Source organism: Trachypithecus francoisi, unplaced genomic scaffold (assembly GCF_009764315.1).
Source record: "Trachypithecus francoisi isolate TF-2019V2 unplaced genomic scaffold, Tfra_2.0 Lachesis_group18, whole genome shotgun sequence".
NCBI lineage: Eukaryota > Metazoa > Chordata > Mammalia > Primates > Cercopithecidae > Trachypithecus > Trachypithecus francoisi.
The window spans coordinates 12,887,295-12,913,281 of record NW_022681463.1 but is presented as its reverse complement, the minus strand read 5'-3'; the positions used below and the strand labels follow the sequence as shown (position 1 = coordinate 12,913,281).

Here is a 25,987-nt window from a genome sequence, read left to right as displayed (position 1 = left end):
TTTATGACCTAGTACCAGAAGTCACACTGTCTCTTCTGCAATACCACACTGGTTACACAGGTCAGCCCTATTCACTGACAGAGGGAACGACAAGGGCATGAATCCCAGGAGGTGAGGATGACAGGAGCCATCTTGAAGGCTGGTGACCACAGATCCATACCTAACTCCAAACCACCAAATTACTCAGAGTGTGTGTGGGGTGAGATGGAGTAGAGGGCAAAAAAACAGATTCTTTGGACTGAGAGAGATCTAGTTTCAGGAACTAAGTCTACAGATCACCAAGGAAGTGATCAAAGAACATAATCTAACCTCTCTGAACTTCAGTCTTCTCATTTTTAAAATGGGGGTGACAGTGCCGTAGCAGACCCAGTTGGGGTCACTGCTATCCATCTTCTCCCTCGCGATTCCCAACCTGCCCACTGTGTGGTGAGTCTATGTGACTAGACCCCGGACAATGGGCTAATAGGGAAGAGGACGTGCGTAAGTTCCAGGCTCAGGCCTTAAGAACCCATGCAGTCTTCTCCTGTCACTTTTCCCTGCGGCAACAAGCAAGCAGTCCTCATTCCAGGGAGTGTGACCGAATCATGGTGCTACTTCCCTTCCCTTGGCCTCAAATGTCAAGGAACCACAGGAGGAGCTGGCTTGGGAAGTCCCCTGGCATCAAAGTCAACTTTGTGTGAGCGAAAAATAAACCTTTATATCATTAGGCCACTGAAATTTTGGGTCTAATTGTTACCAAAGTATAATCTAGCCTATTTTAATTCATGTTCATAAAATGATACTTATTTTGATAATTAAATGAGAAAATACATCTTAACTTCCTACAGAGTACCTACATGATAGGGGTTTTTAATATGTCAGTTTCTGTTCACCTTCTCTGAGGAGCTTGTTTTCTCATTAGCAAAAAAATGGAAATAATATTCAACTCACAGAACTGCTTTCAAAATTAAAGGGAATAAAATACATTAAAAATCTTAACAGACAGTAAGGAGTTAACAAATATTTAAGTTTCTTCTCCTTCTTTCCCTGGAATTATGACCATAGGGGGTTCAGAAGGTCTTTTTCCCCTCATCGGACCTTCTCCTCCTCTATATTCAAAGCTTCCAAGTCCCTGGGAAGGGAAGGGAAGTATGCTAACATACTGAGTTTATTTGATAATTCCTGTGAAAATATCATGTTGCCTACTTAAGACCTTAAATGGAGCTGCATGACAGAAATGATAATAGCTTAATTAAAAAGACTTACCAATCCTGACAACAATGCCATGATTTCATTTCAGAATTACTCTAGTCATTATTTTCTTACACATAAAGAAAATGCAATTCCCCTTCTTCTGTAATGTTGATATTAAAGGCCCATAAATGCCACCTTATTCTATCAGGGCTTTTCTATCAGTCCCACAAAAGAACTATGTAAAATGTGTCCTGACTTGTGTCATCTCTAAATTTAATAGCATACAAAGTTGAAGTATAATGGATCCTTTGGACCTAAATAAACATGAATAAGAATTTTTTTAAAGCAAATCCAGCCACCCTGTGCCAAGTCATTACACTGTTTCACAGGACTTGCTCCAGAGAGATTTCATCATGAGTATATTATAAGCTCTCAGTCAACAGATTAGTTCAACTTGTCTACTTCCTCATCGAAAAACTAATCATGTGTGCTTTTTCCATGCAAAACTGGAATTGTTGGCCCAGTTACACGCCTAAGTCACAGCCTAACACTAGAACACTTGCTGATGTCCATGGAATGTGGTTTTTCAGCCACATAGAAGCTCCTGACACTTTTTAGTGTTCTGTAACTTTCCTTCACTGAAGGGCTCCCAGCAATGACCAACATGCCCACTACAGCACAGAAAAAGTGGAATAGCATGCATTCTCCTGCTCTCCCTCTCCTCAGTAAAAGTAAGACAATAAATTGCCCAGATCCATTCTGCTTTCCTCTGTGGTAGCCAAAGATATGGGGTAACGACATGCGTGGTAGGAATACAGGTGTGGTGTCTCAAACTAATTGCCATGTGACAGACCAGCTTTGCTTCCTGTGTGTTCCTTGTGCTGTGCAATCAATATCTGTGTGATGCTGAGTCATGGTGACACAGGATCCGGCTGCAGACATTATCCAAAGGGATGTTACCATGTCGCACTTTCTCCCTACCCTAGGGCCACCTGGCTTCTTACCTGTTCAAGGTTATTCATTGCCGCCTTAGAGTCTGGGTGTGTTTAAAGACCTCACACAAGACCTCATCAACTGGTGTGCTTCCCTTAATACATCCATGTAAAACTCAACTCACAAATAGCATTTTTTTAGTATAAAAATATATATAAACAGAAAAATAATGCATAGGAATATATAATTTATGTTACATTTAAATAGTACATTGTGTTGTATATCAAGTGATACATTTCTTGGAACAAGAAAGTCCTTACATATAAAGCATCACTGCTTGTTGCTTCTTTGTTGCAGGTTTTATGATTTTAACGCTGAGCGACAAAGCTAAAACTGTGAATTCAAAGTCCACAATTTGGTCTATCTCAGACTTATCCAGCATTGAATTCTTTAACTATCAAACAGAACAAATCTTTTTTTTTTTTTTTTTTTTTGAGACAAGGTCTTGCTTTGTTGCCTAAGCTGGAGTGCAGTGCTGCAATCACAACTCACTGCATCCTCAACCGCCCAGGCTCAAGTAATGCTCCCACCTCAGCCTCCGCAGGAGCTAGAATGAGACATATGCCACCATGCCCAGCTAATTTTTTAAATTTTTTGTAGAGACAGGGTCTCACTATATTGCTAAGGCTGGTCTTGAACTCCTGGCCTCAAGTGATCTCCTGCCTTGGCCTCCCAAAGTGCTGGGATTACAATTGCGAGCCACTATGCCTGGCACCAAAGAACAATTACATTGACACATTAAAAAAATGAAAAGAACTATACATTATTATATTTTTATTTTTTAAATTTGTAATGATTATGGGTACATAATAGATACATATATTTATGGGGTACATGTGATGTTTTGAAACAAACATTTTTGTTTGTTTGTTATGAAATGGAGTCTATGTTGCCAGGTTGGTCTTGATCCTCCCACCTCAGCCTCCTGAGTAGCTGGGATTATAGGCATACACCACCACACCTGGCCATGATCATATTTTAAAGTAAATGATAACAATCACAGGGCAGAAGTTATCAAAGACAAAGGTTAATTTTGATAGAATCATTATATGTCACACAACTGGATTATTTTATTTAACTAAGTGGGAAAAAAATGGGTTTGCCAATGTGCATCCTGTTATTCTTGTAATACCAACTAGATTTGTCAAAATAATAATGAAGTCCTGACGTACAAATACACCCATCTTAAACATTTTATGTTTCTGGTTTAAATTGAACAAGACTGTATTGACTATTGTTTGTTAGGAGAGAGACCCTGCCTCTAAAGACCTTAAGGCCTTAGGGAAATAACACACACATACATGAACTATCCCTATTTTTTATCCTCATACCTTCTTCCTCATACCAAAAAATAAAAATAAAAATAAACCAACAACAGAAAAATTGTTCAAATCCTAATAATTCTAACTTAGAAATGTCTCACATTCAAGATCTCTCCACTTTTAGTGCACCTACACTATTCTTTTTGTCCTCATGTATCCCGTGAACTACTGCAACAATTTCTGGCCGCCTGTTATTTCAAATTCCAGATATATTCCTGAAACAAACAATTAGGTCTTAATGAGTTAAGGTCTCAGTCTTATTCAAAACCCTGTTGACTATACAATAAAAACAGAATTTATAACCTGATACAAAATGTTCTTCGTGGGTTCCTCTTGCCTGTCTTTAAATCAAATCGCCAACTCTTTACCCTGTTTCCAGGGTGGCCCTCCCCATGCTGTCTTCTCACTAGTTCCAAGTTACAGCAGGTTATTTCACAGGTTGGGGTGTTGGGTTTGAGGGTTTTTTTTTTTTTTTTTTTTTTTTACTCATTCTCTCTCTCTCTCTCCTTCTCTGCCTAAAATAGCCTCATTTGCTTCTTAGTCCTAGAAAATCCAGTCTAAATGTCCCTTCTCCAGTGAAGCCTCCATCAGACTACTTTTTCTGGATCTTAGAAGCAATTCATTTCATTGTTATAGCTCTTGTCACGTTGCATTATAATGTCAATATTGTATCTGTTTCCAGAGCTGTATGAGGAGCTCCACATGGACAGAGATTTGCTCTTATTTTTATATCCTTAGCACTCAGCACAATTCTTGGCACACAGAAGATTCTTACTTAATATGAATAAATGAATAACAAAGTAAATGCTTTACAAGTTTACAGAAGGGAGAATTCAGTGTGTTATAGAGTAATTACGAATTGCTACACTAACATATATGTAAAATATATGTAAATAAAATGATTGTACATGTCTTAAAGAATAATCACACTTCAACCCTTTTTAATTTCAGACTTTCTTTAAAAAGGATATACTTATACTATCATACATTCTCTTTAACATGCCTTAAGTATGTAGTTGGAAGATGCTTAGGTTCAAGATTTCCTTAAGTTCTTGGGATTAGATAAGTAGGAAGATGTTCTTCTATGTGGATCATCATTGTCTACTTTTATTTATTGATATTAATTTGTAACAATTATATTTGTAGTATTTTAACCAATGAAGACATTTTAATGCTATAATTTAGCCTTTTCACTTACTACGAAGTATTCATCTCTACTTCATTCAAAAATAGTAATATATTACTTTAGGATAAAACCTGCCCAACATCTAATCCCAAAATTCCTACATAGCATGTAGGTAGGGGTTGTCAGATTCAGAAAAACTAAGAAACCTACAGGATGCTCAGTTAAATTTTAATTTCAGGTAAATAATGAATAAATAGAAAAGTCCCATGCAGACTTTGGGGCATATTTATACTAACAGAAATCTAGTTCTTCATCTGAAATTCCAATTTAAATGGCTGTCCTTTATCTGGCAACTCTACAAAGTAACAGACAAGAAGACTAGCAATGAAGACATGCCAGGAAAGTCTTGGTTGACGTATGCTACTAGAAAGGCTAGCGTTCCTGGTTCCCCAGAGAAAATCGAGGGGCTTCAACCATCCCCTATCCTCTATATCCTTAAAGAGACCCATGCTTACCCACGTGCTGAAGCATTAGGACTTCCAAGAGGAAACTCATTTTGGTAAAGGAACAATCTAAGATCATGTCTCAGAATAGTTTTTTATAAAGGAGCATAAAGATGATGTTCTCTACAGAACTAGCCTCAGGATTTTTTCCTACTACTGTAGGGGAAAAAAAGGAAAATGTATTATCATCGTAGTATGCCCAGCAATGCTGGTATTCTAATGTATCACAAAATTTAAGTCCATGAGCCCTTTCTATAATGAAGGGGCTACTGTGAAGTTTTATATGTATTATTATTATAAATCCTCATAACATTCCTACAAGATATACGGCATTCTTTCTACTGTAAAAATAGGGAAACTAAGGCTGAAATTAATAATTTGCCCAAGGCTACACCATGAGTAGGAAGGGAGGTGACACTCAAACACAGCTCTTAGGACCCTAGAACTACTTAAGTATTTATCAGTTATGTCATATGCTGACTTTTAGTAGCCAGGTCCTACTAAAGAACCAAAAGAAATGTAAAGGTGCTCAAAAGAGCTGACACACAGGTGGATGGTCTCAGGACAGATAAGTTCCTAAGCAAGAATACAGGTTTGTGTGTTTGTGCATGTGGTCACATGGCGCTTTCTCTGAAAATTCTTCTCTAAAATCAAAGAGCTTTATAAAACCAAGCCTTCACTATTTCACTCAATTATTTCAGTATATTTAAAATTGTCTACAGGGTAAATTACCTTCCTTTGAAGCTAGCACATTTCTAAAGGTGCCTACCTAACTTTTAACCATAAACACTGTAAGGTAAATCTGTAAGGTACATGTAAAAACAAGTCTGCTCATCCCTTGTCTGTTTCCCCAGGTTGCAGAAAATGAAATGACCATAATAACTCCAGGACAGAGCAGACTGTTCATCTGAGTCATACCAAATAACTTCATTGCTGCTAAAGTAAAATTTGAAAATGATTGAAGTGATTTTATGATCATCCTTTTGGAAGTCATTCAGAAGTGCTGCAATGCTACTTCAAAAGAAGATAATTCAAATGTAAATGTCACTCTTTAGGGTTGTTTATCAACAGCTGAGTATTAAAATTGGTGAGCTTGATTTGTGTTATTTCATTTAACCAGCTTACAATTTAAACACACTTATAATTAAGTTACTATTTGAATAAATGGAATAAACACAAGTCAAACTTTGGTAGTGAGGTGCTCATCTTCAGAGGAGTTCAATTAGATTGGAAAAATATTTTGCAGATTTTGTAGAACAATGGCTCTCTACCTTGAATGCGCACTGGAATCACCTATGGAGTTCTAAGAAAATATCAATGCTTAGGTCTCACCCCTGGAAATTCTTATACAAGTGGGCTGAGATGGGGGCTGAGCACTGGGATTTTTAAACCTCCCCAACTCATTCTAATATACAGCAAAAGTTGAGAACAACTGCTATCGAAGGAACTCAAGTATTGGATGGAAAGCTGGAATAATGACATTTCAGGATCCTTTCAACTCTGAAAGTCTATGTTTAATTGTACATGTGACCCTACTATGACATCGTACTAGAACAGACCTGAAATGTCTTCGGATATACAAATTAGGAATACATCGTTACAGTCACTCTTCCTAGATGTAGTTTCAAAGTCCAAAGAAGATGTTGTTATTATTTATACTTCTCTTTCAGGTTCTGACTATCTATTGAAGAGACCTTAAAATAAACAATTCAATTATTAAAAATATACTGAGCATCTCCTGTTGGCAAAACACTCCTGTGGGCACTGAACATTTATTAATGAGTCAGCCAGAGTCAGATTTTTTGGAACTTACAATTTAATGGGCACAAATGGTGGTACTACAACAGTAAGGGGAGTATGTCTGGAGTCTAAGTGCATGATGGTTCATTTAAGTGATTATGTTCAGCTGTGAAGGAGAAAGGCAGGCAGAAGTATGCTTTTTATCAGTGCAAAAGTCCATACCTTATTCATTTTATTGAAGAATAATACAAGTAAAAGTAAATTTTAAAGTTTCAGGTGATATTTCACATATCTTTTAAATATATATCTTACATATAAAATATATATACGTCAGTAAGCAGATGTGTCAGATTATTTAGCCTCACTAAACATTCACCAAAAGGAATTATATTATACAAAACCAAATCAATTTCTTCTAGCAGTTTTTCAATTAAGGGCTAAAGTAAATTTTTAAGTGATTCAAGAGATATTGGTAGCTTCTGCAATTTTAACTAAATTTCCAATAACTTGAAAGAATTTCATAAAAATACAAGCTTGCTAGTGAATTATGCTGATTCTGCAAGATAAAGAATATTTGAGATGTGAGAGAACTTCGATTAATAAATACACATTTGCTAAACTCTGCTTCAGGTGACTAAACTTTTTGTTTGTTTGAACTAAACAAAACAGAGTTCAAAAAGGCAGAGCAATGTAACACAACTAGAGTTAAAGGGAGACTTTAGATAAATGAGCCATAACATCTGGCCAATCATTTCAGCTCACTGTACCCAAATGGAATTGGAAACACACTGTGATAGGAAAGGTCACTCATGCTGGTAAAAAGTAATAGCCCTGCTGCCACAGTTACACCCACGAATGAAATCTACATCCATACTGTCTTTTTTCTTTTTTTTTTTTTTTTTTGAGACGGAGTCTTGCTCTGTCGCCTGGTCTGGAGTGCAGTGGCCGGATCTCAGCTCACTGCAAGCTCCGCCTCCCGGGTTCACGCCATTCTCCTGCCTCAGCCTCCCGAGTAGCTGGGACCATAGGCGCCCGCCACCTCGCCCGGCTAGTTTTTTGTATTTTTAGTAGAGACGGGGTTTCACCGTGTTAGCCAGGATGGTCTCGATCTCCTGACCTCGTGATCCGCCCGTCTCGGCCTCCCAAAGTGCTGGGATTACAGGCTTGAGCCACCGCGCCCGGCCATCCATACTGTCTTAATCTTCACTACTAGGCAGCATCGATCTAGGGGCAGATGCTCAGCTGGAGCCAGAATTAAGTATTTTGTGCTCCTGTACCCTAATTTCTAGCACAATGTACAAGTCACAGCGGTGATCAAATCAGCCAGCATATAGTGTAATACAAATAATAAAATGTTTTAACTGAAAGTATAAGACTTTGTAGTAAATTAATGACTGAAAAAAATTCTTTGACTCAATTTACCGTTATTTAATAACAATGATGTAGAAGACTAGGCAAGGCTTTATATATAAAAAAATAAAAATTATACATATAAAACCCACCTTCTGAGTGAAATAAAATGAATACTTGAAATTCAATAAATAAGACTGCTTATATAGGAGGCTACAATTTTAAATATAAACTTGAGTTTCTATTTTAGGTTATATCTTCCAAATTCCAGTAAGGAAAAATATTCATGTGAGTTTCTTTTCATGCAAGAAGAAACTCTAGTCTCAAGAGAACCCAATCCCAAATCAGCAATTAAAGTATCAATAAAAGCTATCTGTCTTGCTTGCTTTTCCAATCTTGTTCCTTAAAAAGATCAACAACAAATTTAAAACTGTACATGTAAAATCAAAAATCATAACCAAAAGAACAGGATGTACTAATATATATTTTCTTTGAAAGTATCTTCTTGAGTTCAAACCTAACTGAAATGAAAAAAACTGTTAATTTTGAAGTGGTAGTATCTAAAGTACATCTCCACATTGATATCCAAATTTTAAGGAATAAATCTGCTGGTTCTGCTGTCAATAAAAAGCCTAGCTGGGTCCATTATTTCATTAACTAATGGAATCTGTAAGCACCCTTGATATTCAGGTTTGGCTGTGTCCCTACCCATATTTCACCTTGAATTGTAATAATCCCCATGTGTCAAGGGTGGAGCCAGGTGGAGATAACTGAATCATGGGGGCAGTTTCCCCCATACTGTTCTCATGGTAGTGAATAAGTCTCACGAGATCTGATGGTTTATAAATGGCAGTTCCCCTGCACAAGCTCTCTTGTCTGCCACCATGTAAGATGTGACTTTGCTCCACATTCACCACTGTCATGATTGTGAGGCCTCTCCAGTCATGAGTCAATTAAACCTCTTTCCTTTATAAATTACCCAGTATCAGATATGTCTTTATTAGCAGTATGAGAACAGACTAATACAACCCTGTTCTGCGCTCTTTTCTTTCCACTGTCTGCCTCTCCTCCATGCCCTCATTCATTCCTAGGTTTTCAATGATCAGTCAGATACTGATGATGTCGTCATGGCTTTTATAGTCCAGGCCTCCATATACAACAGTCTAGTCTACAGCTCTCTTAAAGACATTTCCTTTCACCCATTGCCTCTCCTGGAAAAAGAAAGCCCTTGCTATAATTCTGTAACATTCTAAATAAATAAAATATCCAAGGAAGTATGAAGTAACTTGAAATGAAATTTAATTGCTGCTGGGATATTAAATATTCAATAGGAAATCAATTATTTAATTAGTTGACTGACATTTTGAATCAGGTCATCTTCACATGCGAGTTTCTCTAAACCATATTCTCTGAGCACATTGGAATTCCACGTTTTCCAACATTCCCAAGAAAGGGAGAAGTTTGTTGTTTACTGCCACTGGCATAAGCCCGCTGGTGCCAGGTGTGAGGAAAAGCCCCAGTGACCTGAAGCCTGCAGTGAGAAATGTACTCATTGGGCCCAACCTCTCTACCACCCAAGGCAGGATGCTTATTTATGGAGCAGAGAGTTTCCTACAAGGTCCTTGAAAAAGGCAAATTCAAGCTAGACTTCAAATATCTAGGTCACTTTTTTTTTCCTAAGAAAAAGAAGTGAATGACAGAGCACAAAGTAGTCAAGTAGGAATAAAGGAAAGGCTACAATCTGCATGAATATAAAAAATTGACAGGACAGGCTATTTATAGTGTTCAAGTGTGAGCAGAATCACCAAGAGCATAGCCAAGGCTTCAATACTTAGGTTGCTTTAATATGTGCTTTGTTCGTTTATAAATAGAGTAAAAAGCATCAGAGAATGGGAATGACCATAAAATTTACCTCAAAGTTTTTAAGATAATTATTTTTAGGTGTAAATAATTAGGGAAGAGAATAGTAAAAATGACGTGACATACATACATTATAAAAGCCAGAAAATATTTTCAAATATCCATTTTGGCATATACACATGACTAATGCTAGAGTACATACAAGAAAAGCAGGTATCTTAATATTCTAGCACAGATAATGGGCCAGGCGTGGTGGCTCACGCCTGTAATCCCAACACTTTGGGAGGCCGAGGTGGGCGGATCACCTGTGGTCAGGAGTTCATGTGCACATAGATTAAGGTAAAAGAACACCTATATGCTAACATGTTCGGGTTAACAAGTCCACCCTCTTCTAAAGTTTGAGGCCAACTTTGTTTACTTATCTAATGAGTAAACAAGTTAGAAAGGTAAAGCAACTCATCTCACATAATTGTACTTTTTCTGGCCATGTAATAGAAAAGAAAATGTTTTTTGCTATCATAAAACAAAAGGTTTATCTTTTAAGAGAAAAATTTCCATTTTCCTTAAGAAAATAAACCAAGAGCCTCCAAAGTTTTCACTGGAAAGTCAGCTAGGTCTCTGAAAGCCTTATTCAAGCCTCCAGATGCATGTTCCCCTTTAGGTAGCTCACTAACTGCATCTTCCCCTTTAGGTAGCTCACTAACGATGGTTTCAAAAGAGAGAATACTGAGTGAGGCTCTGAATTTAATACTCTCTGAATTTAATACTCTGGTTTAAGCAAAGGTAAATATCCCTTTTCTCAAATTCTCAGAGCACAGCCAAGGCAAGGCTGAAATCTTTAAATGCAAGATAACCAAATATCTGGATATAATACAAAGGAAGTAATCACAGAATGTCATGGAACTGAATCATCTGGCACACAGTTTACCTGTTTTCAGTTTAAAGTTCAGCACATGACTGCCTCCCTATTCAGCTCTAACCTGCCCCAAATGCCCAATTATATCTAGCAACTTAAATATCCAAACCCAAGAAATGTATGAGACAGAGCATGAAGTCCTTTTGCTATCTAGTTAACTCCCACTTTCAGGGTTCAAGTTCATGGCTGCAACTTTTCTCAGATGATTGACCCTCAGAATGTCTAGCTACTTCAGGAAGGCTCTACCTACTTACGATGACAGGGCTTTAATCTACTGAATCGGGTATTTTCCTAACAAAGCACAGTGAGCTGCAGCAGGAGAGGCTGGTCTGTTAAAACTTTAGATGACATTCAAATCAAGGAATGTTTATGTTTTGCGAGAGATATTTAATAAGGAAACCAGAATAAATTTAAATACAAGAAGTGTAATTTACATCTCACAGTGAATCCTGACTTTCATTACATTTAACTTTAAAACTGAGCAGACAAATTAAAAGTAAATATAGCACCATATTGTCAGTGTATTAATGAAATGCCTATGCTTTGAAAAATAAACACAGATAAAGAGTCAGAACAATTTTTAATCAAAGATAAATATAGATGCTCCTCAACTTACAATGGGGTTACAACCCAATAACCTACTGTAAACTGAAAATATTGTAAGTCAAAAATCCATTTAATACACCTAACCAACTAATCATCTTACCTTAGCCCAGTCTACCTTAAACATGTTCATAACACATATTAGCCTACAGTTGGGCAAAATTGTCTAACACAAAGCCTATTTTATAATGAAGTGTTGAATATCTTATACAATTTATTGAATATTATACTTAAAGTAAAAAAACAGGATGGTTGTATGGGCAGTCTGAATGTGTACTGCTTTCACACCATTGTAAAGTTGAGTAATAGTAAGCCAAACCATTCTAAGTCAGGAACCATCTGTACATAAAAATTGTTCATTCCATTATCTACATATAGTCTAAGTGTTTGCTGTGGTCTAAATGTCTGCATTCCCCCAAAATTAGTATGTTGAAACCTATATTAAGAGGTGGAGCCTTTAGGAAATGATTAGGTCATGAGGGCTGTCCCACAGGAATGGGATTAGTGCCTTTGTAAGAGAGGCTCAAGGGAGATTGTTCTTCCCTTCTGCCATGTGAGGATGCAGGAAGCAGGCACCATCTTTGAAGCAGAGAGCAAGCCGTCACAGACACTGAATTTGCTGGTGCACTGATCTTGGACCTTTCAGCCTCTAGGAACATGAGAAATTAATAAATACCCAGTCTAAGGAATTTTGTTATAGCAGCCTGAATGAGCAAAAACATGTTCTAGTTTCAGGAGGGTATTAATTTCTTGAAAGTACTTATATGTTTCACAAGAGTATTAATTTTTTAAAAGTTCTAAGCTAAGCTACAGTAAAAGCAGGCAGGCATTGTTAGCAAAAATGTTTACAGTATCCCGGTTATCATTTCATGTAATATACAATAATTTATTTCTTTGAAACACCAGGACATTTTTAGATTGTTCCTTGGTAAAACAAATTAAGAATGTTAAAAAGGTATTTTGGTTATATGTCAACTCAAAATGAAATTTAATGTCCCATGAGATTATCAACAAATGTTCCTTGAAAAATTAGATGTCTACAGGCTTAAGCCTGAAGTTGGACCCCTACCTCACAACATCTACTAAATTAAGTCAAAATAGATCACAGACCTACGTAAGGGCTAAAACTCTCAGAGAAAAACTTAGGACCAAATCTTTATGATATTGGGTTAGGAAATGATTTATTAGGTATGATACAAACTATATAAGTGACAAAAGAATAAACACATAAACTGGACTTCAAGAAAATTAAAAACTTTGTGCTTTGGAGGACACCATGAAGAAAGTGAAAAGAAAATCCACAGAATGGGATAAAATACTTCTAAATCATATACTTGATAAGAAACTTGTATCCAGAATACAAAAAGAGCTCTGACAACTCAAAATTTAAAAGACAACCATATTAAAAATGGGCAAATAATTTGAGTAGACATTTCTCCAAAGAAGATATACAATTGGTCCGTAATCACCAAAAAGGTGCTCAACATAATCAGTCACAAAGGAAATGCAAATCAAATCCACAATGACATACTTCACATCCACCAAAATTACTACAATCAAAAACACAGATCATAATAAGTGTTGACAAAGATATGGAGAAATTAGAACCCTCATACGTTGCTAGAGTGAATGCAAAATGCACAGCTGTTTTGATAAACATTTGGTGGTCACTCAAAATGTTAAACATAGATTGTCATCTGACCTAGTAATTCTATTGCTAGTTACATACCCAAGAGAATTGAAACATATGTCCATGTAAAAGTGTATACATAAATGTTAATAGCTGCATTATTTATAGTAGCAAAATAATGAAAGCAACCCAAATGTCTATCAACTGAAGAATGAATTTAAAAAATGGATATATCCACATGGTAGAATACTATACAATAATGAAACAAAATGAAATACTGATACGTGCTTGAACTTTGAAAACATTATTCTAAATAAAAGAAGCCACATATTGAATGATTCCATTCATATGAAATATCTAGAACAAGCAAATTCATAAGACATAGAAAGCATATCAGTGGTTGCCAGGGGATAGGGGATGGGGAAATAGAGAGTTACTGCTAATAGGTTATGGGATTTCTTTTTTTTTTTTTTTTTTTTTTTTGAGGCGGAGTCTCGCTCTGTTGCCCGGACTGGAGTGCAGTGGCCGGATCTCAGCTCACTGCAAGCTCCGCCTCCCGGGTTCACGCCATTCTCCTGCCTCAGCCTCCCAAGTAGCTGGGACTACAGGCGCCCGCCACCTCGCCCGGCTAGTTTTTTTGTATTTTTAGTAGAGACGGGGTTTCACCGTGTTAGCCAGGATGGTCTCGATCTCCTGACCTCGTGATCCGCCCGTCTCGGCCTCCCAAAGTGCTGGGATTACAGGCTTGAGCCACCGCGCCCAGCCGGGATTTCTTTTTTAAGTTGATGAAAACATTCTAGAATTGAATAATGGTAATGGTTGCACAACTATGTGAATATACTAAAAACTATTGAATTGTATACTTTAAAAAGGGTAAATTATATGGTATATGAATTATATTTCAATAAAGCTGTTATAAAAGTGAGATTTATAACTCATAATCTGGGTTTAAGAAATGCAATTACAACTATAATTGAATTGTTATCACAAATTATTTTAGATATTTTATATAACAAAAGTTATTTAAGGTTGCTTTATTTTTCATGAGACAAATATGTCAAGTAAGCATATTTAAAAGCAAAAATGCACAAAGGCCCTAAAGGCATTGTCAATCAGCTTTGTTGGACAATAAACCAATTTCTAGTTATAACTTACTTTATAGAAGTAATAGCTATTACTATTTTCATCATATTACTATCTTTTCAACTTACAAATGTACCTAACTTATCAAATGCTATCTAAGGACAGCCGTGTACTCTTCATTCTGTTTGGAAATATTCTAGTCCAAATCTATTCCTAATCTGGTCCAGTGAGTAGAATCTCCTGCCATGACTGGCAGTGACAAGGAGAGAAAGAGAATGGGAGAAAAAGGGGGAATGAGGATGGATCCGTTTAATCCTCCACCTCTATCAATCACTGCTTTAGCTCCAGGATTGACCATCCCCAGCAACTCTACATCTTTATCCAACTTTCCAGTGCCCTCTAATTCCCTTGGAAAGCTTAAGATCCTCTCTGATTCATGTATCACCCACAGGACCAAGCACACTGTCCTTCATGTAGAAGGAATTCAGGAAGGGTTGGGTGTTGAATCAACTATCTGAGATAAGATATCACACATTAAAAATATTACAAAAAATTTTAGTATCTTTTTTTAAAAGGAGACCAACTGTCATATGTTAAAATCTAGTATCAGTTCAGTCATGGTGCCCCATCACTCACATGCCATGATCAGATGCAAGATGTTATTCAAGTAACTTATTAATAATAAAAAAGTTTCAGTGTTTTTCAATGTTTGTTTTTTCTATAATCAAAATATATTCAAAACGATTTTTCTAGTAGCGTTTTTGTTACCTGATTTATAATATTATTTTCTGAGATATAGCGAAAAAGGGAAGTTAAAACTTGTGGGCAGGAAAAAATATTTATAAAAGTTCATTAAACATGAGACTATTATCTATCATGTGTGGCAAATAAAAAAATGGCTGCAAACCTGTCTCTTGTATTACACGATAAAGAACTACTAGAGGTATATTTGGGAGACAAAAGATAAATACTCTTGATAAGGCAAAACTCTCAGATTTCACATATCATTATGTCTACTGGAAGGCAAATCAACTCAAATTCCTATCCCTCATTTATCTATACTTGTCATTCTTGGTACTCACCATACTCTCTTATGCCCCTAAAAATGTTTAAGGTTTACTGTTTTCTCTTTCTTGAACAATTACCTTGTGCCTTTCCTACCTGACTTAATCCTCAATCATTCTTTGTGACTCAGTCAAAATGTTATGCCCCACAGGAAGCCTGCCATGCCCTCCTCTTGAGCCCTATAGAATCAGAGCCACAAAAATGAAAGATTACTCTATATTATGGTACCCTACAATATTAATCAGAAAAAAAATGTTAAATGTTACCCTTACAGATACACGCCACAGACTACATATTTTGTTTACTGCTTTATTAAACCATCGCTTCTGATCAACTTGGAGATCAGCTCTCAAAGTGATCACAAGTTGATTAATTTTAAGGAAGTCTTGGAATCAAAGCCTTTGAATCTCCTCCCTGCTTACAAAGTATCTAAAGGAAAACTAAAAACAAACAAACAAAATAAACAAAAAATAATGCAGGACAGCACCTAAACCAGAGATTTTCACCTTTTGTTCTTTTAGATAAAAGATTAGTAAGGAGATATGAAAGAGTCATAGCAGTCCTTAAGAGAGTATAAGGTAAAAGTATTGGCAACTATTGTCAAGTATGTCTAACCACATACAATAGAAATCAATTATATAGGATATGTTAAAACTCCTGCAATGACCATATGGAGACAAGAGCCAACAGAATTATTCAGAATGTTTTTTGTTTCCTCCCTGTGAAGTTCGGAATGGCCTAAAGACCTATTGACTACATATTTTTTCTTTTGCGTCTTATTTTCTGCCTTTCATCTAATACCTGCTAGTATACAGAAAAATCATGGTATCAGACAACCCTGAACCTATAGAAGAACCTATACTGTGACTTAAATATACCACATGTCTGAAGATTACAACTCTTACTTCTAAGTTGTCTATGTGGCTTACTTACTTGTGAGAAGAAGTAAGTAATAGCTGGTTATACCGTACCAATAAATAAATACCAAAAACCAAGATGCCCGACTAGTAAACCTGATACAGGAAACAGACATGCTTAAAAATGTCTTGTTCTGCAATGACATCAGATTCTGTAGATCTCAGCATTTAAATTTTAATTTAAAATAATCTCAACAAAAGCTACTTGAAAGCCATGAAATGAACTGATGTGGATATGAAATATCATTTTTTATTTTCAAAATCACAAATTTAAAATATGAAGAGTTATTTTTGTACTGAACCCACTTCTGAGCTATTTATTACTGTTTTCAAATTACTATTAATATCAGTCCTTTCTGAGTACCTCTCTTGGGTGAAAGATTCTAATGGCCAACAGATGGGGTAAGTGCACAAACACTTAGAATTTTGTCCCAAGCTAAATGTCTGGCATACATGCACACCCATAAATACATTCAACTTGCTTTGTATTTGCCTTTAAAACTGGGAAAACTCAAACCACAATTTAATCTGTAACGTACTGTGTTAAAGCAGTATTTCTCTATTTAGCAGCTTAAAATACAGGCATTTTGCCATAATGTAATATATCATTTAGGAAATAAATACAATGTGTATTACCTGAACGTCACTTTCATATAATTTTTGAAGTTCCTTGAACTTACACTGGCATATTTATTAACAGTATTAACTATTATTTTCCTTAATTTTCTTGTAATTCTAAAGGGGAGAGAGATAAGAATACCTGCCAACAAAATATACAGTATATTTTTTTTTTTTTGAAACAGAAGCTTGCTCTGTGCAGTGGAGCAGTCTCAGCTCACTGCAACCTCCACCTCCTGGGTTCAAGCGATTCTCCTGCCTCAGCCCCCCAAGTGGCTGGAATTATAGGTGTACGCCACAAAGCTAGGCTAATTTTTATATCTTTAGTAGAGACAGGGTTTTGCCTTGCTGGCCAGGCTGGTCTCGAACTCCTGACCTCAAGTGATCTGCCCACCTCAGCGTCCCAAAGTGCTGGGATTACAAGCATGAGTCATTGTGCCTGGCCCCTACAATAATATTTAAAAGTATTTCTACCAATTATAAATTTGAAAGGCTACATAAAAAATGGCCAAAGATTTGTCTTACATTAAAACTGTAACACTAAAAGGAAAAAGCATAGTTAGGCAAAAACTGTTATCAAGATACGCAGACACAATGCCTCCTTCAGGTTTCAATAATAAAAAAGTGAGACACACAGTGAACTGAATGACCCTAACTTCCTCTCCTCAGGCTCTCAGAAATACAAGTTAGTTGGCACCAGAGACGCTGGGTAGGAAATTGTGCACATTTCCATATGACACAGATTGGTTCGTGACTCTAAAGTGGCACCTTTACAGGGAAAGGGTGTACATTTTACTTTTTCATTCAAAGTTATGTTCATACAAAATTCAAACCTTATATTTAATGTTGCAGGATTTAGTACTGTGCAGCTGTCTATTGCATTCACACTCAATGCAAAAAGTTTGATGAAATCACTACTCGCTCACCCACTAAAATGACAGAATTCGGGTTTGTGCTGCCAATTTGCTCCCACCACAGTATGGCTACTACTGCTCTCACCACTTAAAATGGACCCCTTCCCCTTCTTCTATGAATCATGCTTGTGGCCCTATAAATACTAGTCTTATAAACCATGATTTCTAATAAGGATCCTAGTTCTAAATCAAAGAAATTACAACTGCTGAGAATAAGGCATTATTAGTTACATTTTTATAAAGTTTGGATAGCCATTAATAATTTAGTTGCTCTTATTTTCACAAAAGTTACCTTCCTTAAAATATCACTTTATAAATTTTGTGTCATTCTTAAGCATTCAAACATCCAGGAGACAGATACTGACCCCTTGAAACACAATTCAAATTTTATAACAGAAAAGAATAGGAAAGCAAAAATTATTTCTAAAAGTTGTGCTTTTAGACAACTGTTCCTTAACGCATATCTCCTCTAGGCAATGATCATAAAGGTTACTAAAACATATGATCAATACTACAGCCACAGCGGCATACTGGAATTCTTACAGAAAAAATTATGGGCCAAATTGGTAAAAAATAAAAAAATAAAAAATAAATAAATTCTTTATATCCAAATAGCCTATGACATTTTTAGTCCTTCTTAGTTGCAGTGCTATGCTAGAAAACATGTTTTATTTTTATTTTTTAAAACTTTTATTTTAGGTTCGGGGCACATGTGCAGGTTTGTTATGTAGGTAAATAGTGTGTATCACAGTGGCTGGGTGTACAGATTATTTTCTCATCCAAGTAATAAGCATAGTACCCCATAGGTAGTTTTTTTTGTTTGGTTTTTTTTGGGGGGATTGGGTTTTTTTGAGATGGAATCTCGCTCTGTTGCTAGGCTGGAGTGCAGTGGTGCAATCTTGGCTCACTGCAACCTCTGCCTCCCGGGTTCAAGCGATTCTCCTGCCTCAGCCTCCTGAGTAGCTGGGACTAGTCGCACGCCACCACGCCTGGCTAATTTTTGTGTTTTTAGTAGAGATGAGTTTTCACCATGTTGGCCAGGATGGTCTCGATCTCTTGACCTCATGATCCACATGCCTCAGCCTCTCAAAGTGCTGGGATTACAGGCGTGAGCCACCGCACCTGACCCATAGGTAGGTTTTTGATCCTCAGATCCTCATCCTCCTCCCTTTCTCCACCCTCAAGTAGTCCCTGGGATCTGTTGTTCTTTTCTTTGTGTCCATGTGTACTCAATGTAGAAAACATCATTTCACAGGGAAATAAAATGCTTAGAAGAGTATGTCAGTACTACAAAGTCGTTCAGTACATCTTGAAGAAAGTAGTTAAAGCCATTCTCCCCTTATTTAGAAAGCCAGTAACGTCATCAGGGCTAGCAAAGTGACTTCAAATTACACAAGAAAATTAAAAGTGCAAAGTGGGCTCAAATTGTACAGAAAGATGTATAATGTATGCTCAGACAACTATCAACTACATGTAACAACAACATAAATGTAGCTGCTAACTACATTTCCTATCTCACATTCTCAACAAACCGTCTATGACTTCCAAGATTCGATGGAGGCCACCTTCCCATGAGGCGCCACAGTGACCACAGTGACTCCCATGTCTCTCATTTACACCTTCTGTTTCACCCATCCTTCCAGGTTCCAAGAAAGCAGTGCCCTTCCTGGCCCACAATTTCTCAACATATGCCTTCGATTCATCCCTTCCTAATTACTGAGCAATTTCTCTCCTGCTCATATTACATACCCAGAACCATCCTTTCATCCAAGCTCCTGTTTCCCATTTCGAACTACCAGAAAAACATTTTCATTTTATTGCTTTCTTAATATAGAAATCCCTCCTTCCTCCTAATACTGCCCCTCCCCACAATCGGTTACACACCCCAATAATTGAGCAATTCTCAATCACGTCATTTCTCTTTTTGGAAAAGTTCCCTACTTCACTAATTTTCACCACATCCCAGCTAACCCCTCTACAAGGCTTTTGGACTCCAAAATATAATTTTACTAATCCTCTAAAATACGATTCCATTAAGTTTCCACAAATCCCCAATCATGTACCTTTCACTCTATCCATAAATAAGCCGAGCCTTTGACTTTCATTCACATTACTCCTCTTGCCAAGAATATGCTTATCTCTCCTACCAATGGAAACACACATTCAAGAGTCAACTTAGGTCACGCTTCTCTAAAAGATTTCCCCCTCTACCTCTTCTTCTCCTTCTTCCCCTTTCATCCTAGATGAGTCTTCTAGCAGAATTCTTTCTCATATCTAGTATTCTCCATACATTTAGTTTTATTACTTATGGTCAAAGACCAACCATTATAGAATGTTTTAAATCTCCCCCATTAACTAACATATAATGTTAACACATATCACATATTAATTACTTAATAAATGCAGATAAGTTTATCATATAGGATTGTATACTATCTTCTCAAAACTTCATGATCGATTTTAAGATAATTTCCAAATAACAGTTATTTTTCTAAAGAGTAATACATCAATAGAGCAGTAATCATGGCAGTACAAAGAGAAATAGAAAAGGAAGAAAGAGTTGCCTTGCAGAAACAGATTTAAATGAGAATTTTCTAACGGCATTTCTACATGTCTTCTAAGAGCTTTTGTACCAGACTGTCTTTGCAAAAATATTTGCATAACAAACCACCTTGTCATCTAGAGATGGTGCCTCCCTCCAGGTTAGAGGACAGATTTGTTTCCTGACCAGGATAATAAGATAACACCTCCCTGCAGAGAAAGATTAGGCAGCTTTGCTAGAAGCCCCTTAAAAGAATGGGAATTTCCTGATATGGCCGCATATCAGACCACTGAGCGATGACACAAATCCGCTGGGAGCAAGCATCCACCGGGGACACTCAGCATTGCCCCTGAAAGGATGTGGGGACGTATGGGGAACTCATAAACACATGAAGCTCATGCTGTCTGCTATGCTCTGAGTAAAAAATCCCCTGTCTCTGACCCAGGAGTCCGCTGTCTTCTGCCAGCATCATGTAACTGCGGCAGACTAGCAAGCTGGGTAAACTGTGAGACCCTTGGTAGTTCCTGAAATTTTCAGATGTTAGGAGTTTCCAGTTTACAAAATAAAACAGAAGCTACCACGTTGAATTCTCCATGTCTAACAAGCAATGTCATATCCCCAAAACAATATGTTGAGTGAAAAAGGCAAACTGAAAAGTGTGAAGACTTCATGATTTAATGACGTAAAATGCTACTATAGGTATATTTGCATAACAAATATAACCCAAACTAAGTGGAGACAAATCAGAATGGTGGTTGCTTCTCAGAGGGGAGACGGGTAGGAACTGAATGGAAACAAGAAAAAATTTGGGGGAGGTGATAGGAATATTCCATATCTTGACTAGGGTAGTGGTTACAATGATGCACACAACTGTTAGAATACATCAAGTCATAAAGTTAAGACTGTGCATTTTAATGTATATAAATTATACCTCAATAAGAAAGCATTAAAAATTCTAGGTAGCTAAACAGTGAATAGATCACAGTCCCTTTTAGTTTCAGGACAGAATAATTCACAAAAACATTAGGAGAAATACTGATCACTTTCACAAGCATTCTGTTTAACATCCTTTCTAGAGTGGTAGCTGCAATTCAGGGATTTAAGAGTATGTATTCTGGAGTCAGATTACTTGGTTTTATACTCAGATCTTTCAGTTACTAGCTAGGTACCCTCCAGCAACTTCCTTAATCTTTTCATGCTTAGGCTTCATGATTTTTAACAGAAGTATAAAAGAATTTCCTATCTGTGATTTTAAAGATGAAATTAGATAGTATAGGTAGAGTGCCTAGTATATAAAAGCATTCTCTAAATATTAGTTGTTATCAACTAATAATAATACAGGATTCAAAATATCCAGGACATTTCTGTTAAAGCAAAAGAATAACATAATTTTTAAAATCTAGTAAGTCTAATATACATTCGTTAATGGGAAAACTAGGTGGGATATTTATAATGCCCTAAAAGTCATTTAATTATATAATCAAATAAAGCAATACACCCCATCACAGTTCTTGTATATGCTAATTTGAAGTACAGAAAGAAAAAACTTAAGTCAAATAAACATCACTTTGGGTAAATGTTTCAAGTTCAGACAGATGTTTCTCATTTACTCTCCGACAATTATTTTATTATTTTGGGTCTATTTTCCTAATGTAATGAACATAAATCCAACTGAATACTAATCCTGATCTTGCCTGAAGAGTAAGTTGATGACCAAATTTTTTAAAAACATGACTAAAAAATATGTAAAAGGACAAAATCTAGAATCGGATAGTACAAATACAGGGAGAAGAAGACAAAGGGAAGAAATATCAGTGCCGGAAAAGCACTTTGCTACAACAAACGGCAAGGGGTCTGGAAAAGTGGGCAGACTTTATGGCTGCATATCAGAGCACATACTATCTAGAGCATTCATGTCACGGTTAGTATCCCCCATACAGAGGCACATCTGCCACACATGTGTCAGAATGTCCTCAGCACTGTGCTCTTTAAAATTATTCCCAACATTTTAAAAGGAAACGAAAAAAGAGATAATAATAAGCAATAATGACATAAAATTTTTATCCTGTATCAAATTTCTTAACTGCATCATTAAAATATCTCTAACATTTAGTATTGATCTCATTAAAAGTATTTCCAATATTTAACAGCCATTATTATTTGTCTGAGATGTGAGGTATGTTAATTGTTATGTGAGTTGAAAAAATTTTATAAGGTACAAGAACAAATACTCAATTTAATGGAAAACATCAATTCTCAGTAAACCAAGTCATTTAGCAATGAAGGAGGAAAGAGCATATTGTGTTATTTCTTTCAATGTGTCCCAACGATAAAATGCTAAGGCCAAATGACGGTTACAATGAAGTGTTTACATAGAAAACTGACTTAGGTCTCCTAGCAGACAGGGTCCTTTCTCTGCTTAAAAGTTACAACACCTGGTATACAGCAGTAATACGACTAAAGAAGATGAGTTTCAGACTACAAATAAGTGGCTGTTGAAACAAAAAGGACTACAATTATGAGATATTATTTTTCTTTTAGTCGTTAAGCCTTCTTATGTTCACATTTCTTATTTTTTAAAGTACAATGTTATACCATGTGCTCCACACAGGAAGTGGAAAGAAAAGATATTACAATCCCTCCCAAGCTACACCTTTAAGATGCAGCATTACAGATAAGGTTACCACACACTTTTGTGATCCACTATAATTGTGCAGACAACAAAATGTTACAGGAGGTGAAAAAAAAAGGCATTTTAAGTACAACTACATTCATTCCTATCTAAAAAAGCAGGTGCGCACATTTACATATGTAAATTCAATAAAATGCACACTTTCTTCTCTTTTCTTGCCAGACCTGAATAGTTAATCTGAAAACTTGGCTTTTAATTGCACTACTTGACTCCTCAAACTAAACAAAGTATTGTGTCCATAAAAACATCTGTTATTGACAAAGAATTGTATATAATCACTTTTTAAAAATCATTTTGGCTTATCTTTATTGTGAAACATTTTTTCTCAGTCCTAAGGCTTTTCAGGTTTGAAATCAAGATGAACTTTTTATCCCACAGCAACTCTCCCAGGACTGTCCATTTAAATTTTAATCTAGAAAGAGAAGTTTATCTAAGTCTCCTACTTGCTGTTAAAAGGTACCTCAGCCCCTCAGTATAAACAGTCAGAAGACAGCCAACCATGTCTCAAGGAGATGGAAGTGTTCTGTTGGCAACTGGCCAGAAGACTAGCTCAACAGAACTGTCCAAATCAAAAACCTGTAATTAGAAAATTCCAGGCTCCTCCTTCAACTTCCTTCCAAAATTCAAACTGGCCACTAAGATGGATGGACTTCACTTCCTCTCTAGTGTCTGTCACTGCCTTATTCTGGACCTCTCACCACTGCTCACTGGTCTTTCCACCTTCAAATTTGGCCAACCCAGAGCTGTTTCCCACGCTGTGGTCATAATGGTTGTCTAAAGGGTAGATCCGATCATGTCACAGAAGAGAGCTCACGATCTGTGCCTCACTACCTTGCAACCCCACTCACTACCCGCCACTCCCTGCAAACACCCTCTGTTTCTCAGTTGTACTTGATATTCTCGGTCTGCACCACAATCTTTGACGCCCCCAAAGCTTAAAGTATGCTTTTTTCTCTTCCTTGACAGCCTAACCAGTGCCTTTCCCACGTGGCTAACTCTTAGTCACTCTTCATGACTCAGTCTGAGTTTTATTCCCTCCAGAAACCTTTCCATGGCCCTCTTCCTTGGCCCTATAGCACCTTCGTCCACCTACACAGAATTGTTCACCACATCATAATTGATCCTGTCTTTTGTCTTTCCTGCCAATTCCTTGAAAGAAGAACTCTTCCTCACCCGTCTCTCCAGCATCAACAGTTCAAACACAGCAGCACTTTTTAAGTGTTTGTTTGTTTTTTTTTTTTGTTTTTGTTTTTTTTTGAGATTGTAATTACTGACAAAGTGATAAAAAGCATATGGACCTAAAACAAATACTTCATAAATTTTCAGAGTTGTAATAAACTCCGAAAATAATCTTTTTCAACTTCTTAATTTGCAAATGAGGTTTATAGAAAAGATTTAAGAGATTTTTCCCAATAGCATGGAGATGAGAGAAAGAAAAACAAACTAGTGAAGGTACCCTCCCCTACCCCGAAAATCTTAAAACTCTCTAAGGAAAAGGTATCTGGGGAATATAATGGATAAATGGAATGCCATCTATTTCAGCACCAACCACACAATTCTATGAAGCGCATGAGAAGTTCTTCCTAGTGTCACCAGTAAAATATGTGTTTCTTCACCCAAGGTGAAGCTTCTACCTGTGTTTGTGCCTACAATTCCAAAACTGGCTCTTGGAACAGTCGCTTCCTCCACTGGGAAGGAGTTGCCACACCTGTAAAAGGAACAGGTAGTTCGTGATCGCTAAGGTCACCCTCTATCTCTGATAGTCTCTGAATTTAGAGTACAATCTAAATATATAGCCAACATAGTCCGGGAGAGATACAGGGAAGGGGTGAGGGAAGCTCACTTACAATCAGGACTGGGTGTGAACGTCATAGGAACCTAGAATATTACAGCTGGGGCTGATCTGGGATTATTCTAATCAATATCCCTCTTATAGAAGCCGAGGGGACTGAAGCCCAGAAAATTTCAGGACCCACCCAGGGTCTCCCAGTATCTAGTGGGGAAGCTGAGACCAGAATTCGGCTCGTTCTCTCCCAGTCCTTAGCTTGGGCAGCATAACCAGCAACGCCAGCTCCTATCCCCTTTCCTTCAGATCGGTCTCGGGTCCAGAGCTAGCGGTCGCTAGCGCAACGCAAGACCCGGCAGGCCGAGGCAGCCACCTGTGGCTTTCCCGTCCCTCAGGTCCAGCAGTGCACACGGAGTGCCCCCGCGTCAACGCCTGGGGAGTGACAGGCAAAGGCGCGCCCCGCGGGCGGCAGAGCCAGCCGCTCACTGCCCGGTCCCCGGCCACCATGGAAGAGCGACCATCTCGACCCGAGCATGAGCCCTAGCCTCGACCCGCGCGTCAAGTCGCACCCGTGGGGCGGCTTCCGGCAACCATGGTTTCCATAGCAACAACAGCACCGGATGCCGGGTCCCAGAGACGCCCTAGGGTCAGAGGTCATCTCCGTGGCAACGGAAACTTCCCGCGCTACGGCGGCTCCAACGGGCCGCTTCCGCCGCATTGCGTAGCGTAGCCCCCAGCGAGCCGAGGCTAGGAGCGCAGTGAGGGGTGGTCCCCGTGAGCAGAGGGCAGCGGCGGCAGGAGCGCGGACTCTGAGCCAACGGGTAAAGCCAGGAGGAAGCCCGTGCCTGGCCCGTTGGGCTCCCCCCTCTTCAGAACCGAAGCAGTCTAGACTCGGAACCCAGCTTCAGCTTCAGATTACCGAGGGGCTCCACGCCTGGAGACAGAGCTGCAGCGTGGGCCCGCTCGTGGCTTTGCAGAAAACAAATAATGACACGCTTCTCTAGAAGCCCGGGGCCTGGGCCCAGAGCCGTGGCTTCTGCCAAACTTTCTGGTCCCTGACACCAACTCCCCACCTCTCAGCCCGAGGCCACAGCGGCCTAGCACCCTGCACCTTTTAAAGTGGCTCCAAAAAGGAGGAGGCCAAATAGATCAGG

The 25,987-nt window shown here is 37.8% G+C and overlaps 1 protein-coding gene and 1 long non-coding RNA gene across 2 annotated transcripts in view; one reads left to right on the top strand and one right to left on the bottom strand.

Annotated features, from left to right (window-relative positions):
- Positions 1 to 25,987, bottom strand: part of FGF14 (fibroblast growth factor 14) — a 692,204-nt gene that overhangs the window by 658,862 nt on the left and 7,355 nt on the right. The window lies entirely within an intron of this gene.
- Positions 37 to 6,302, top strand: LOC117063544. The gene is made up of 2 exons (XR_004428981.1): positions 37 to 111; positions 5,972 to 6,302. It is a non-coding gene; the product is annotated as an uncharacterized LOC117063544 (long non-coding RNA).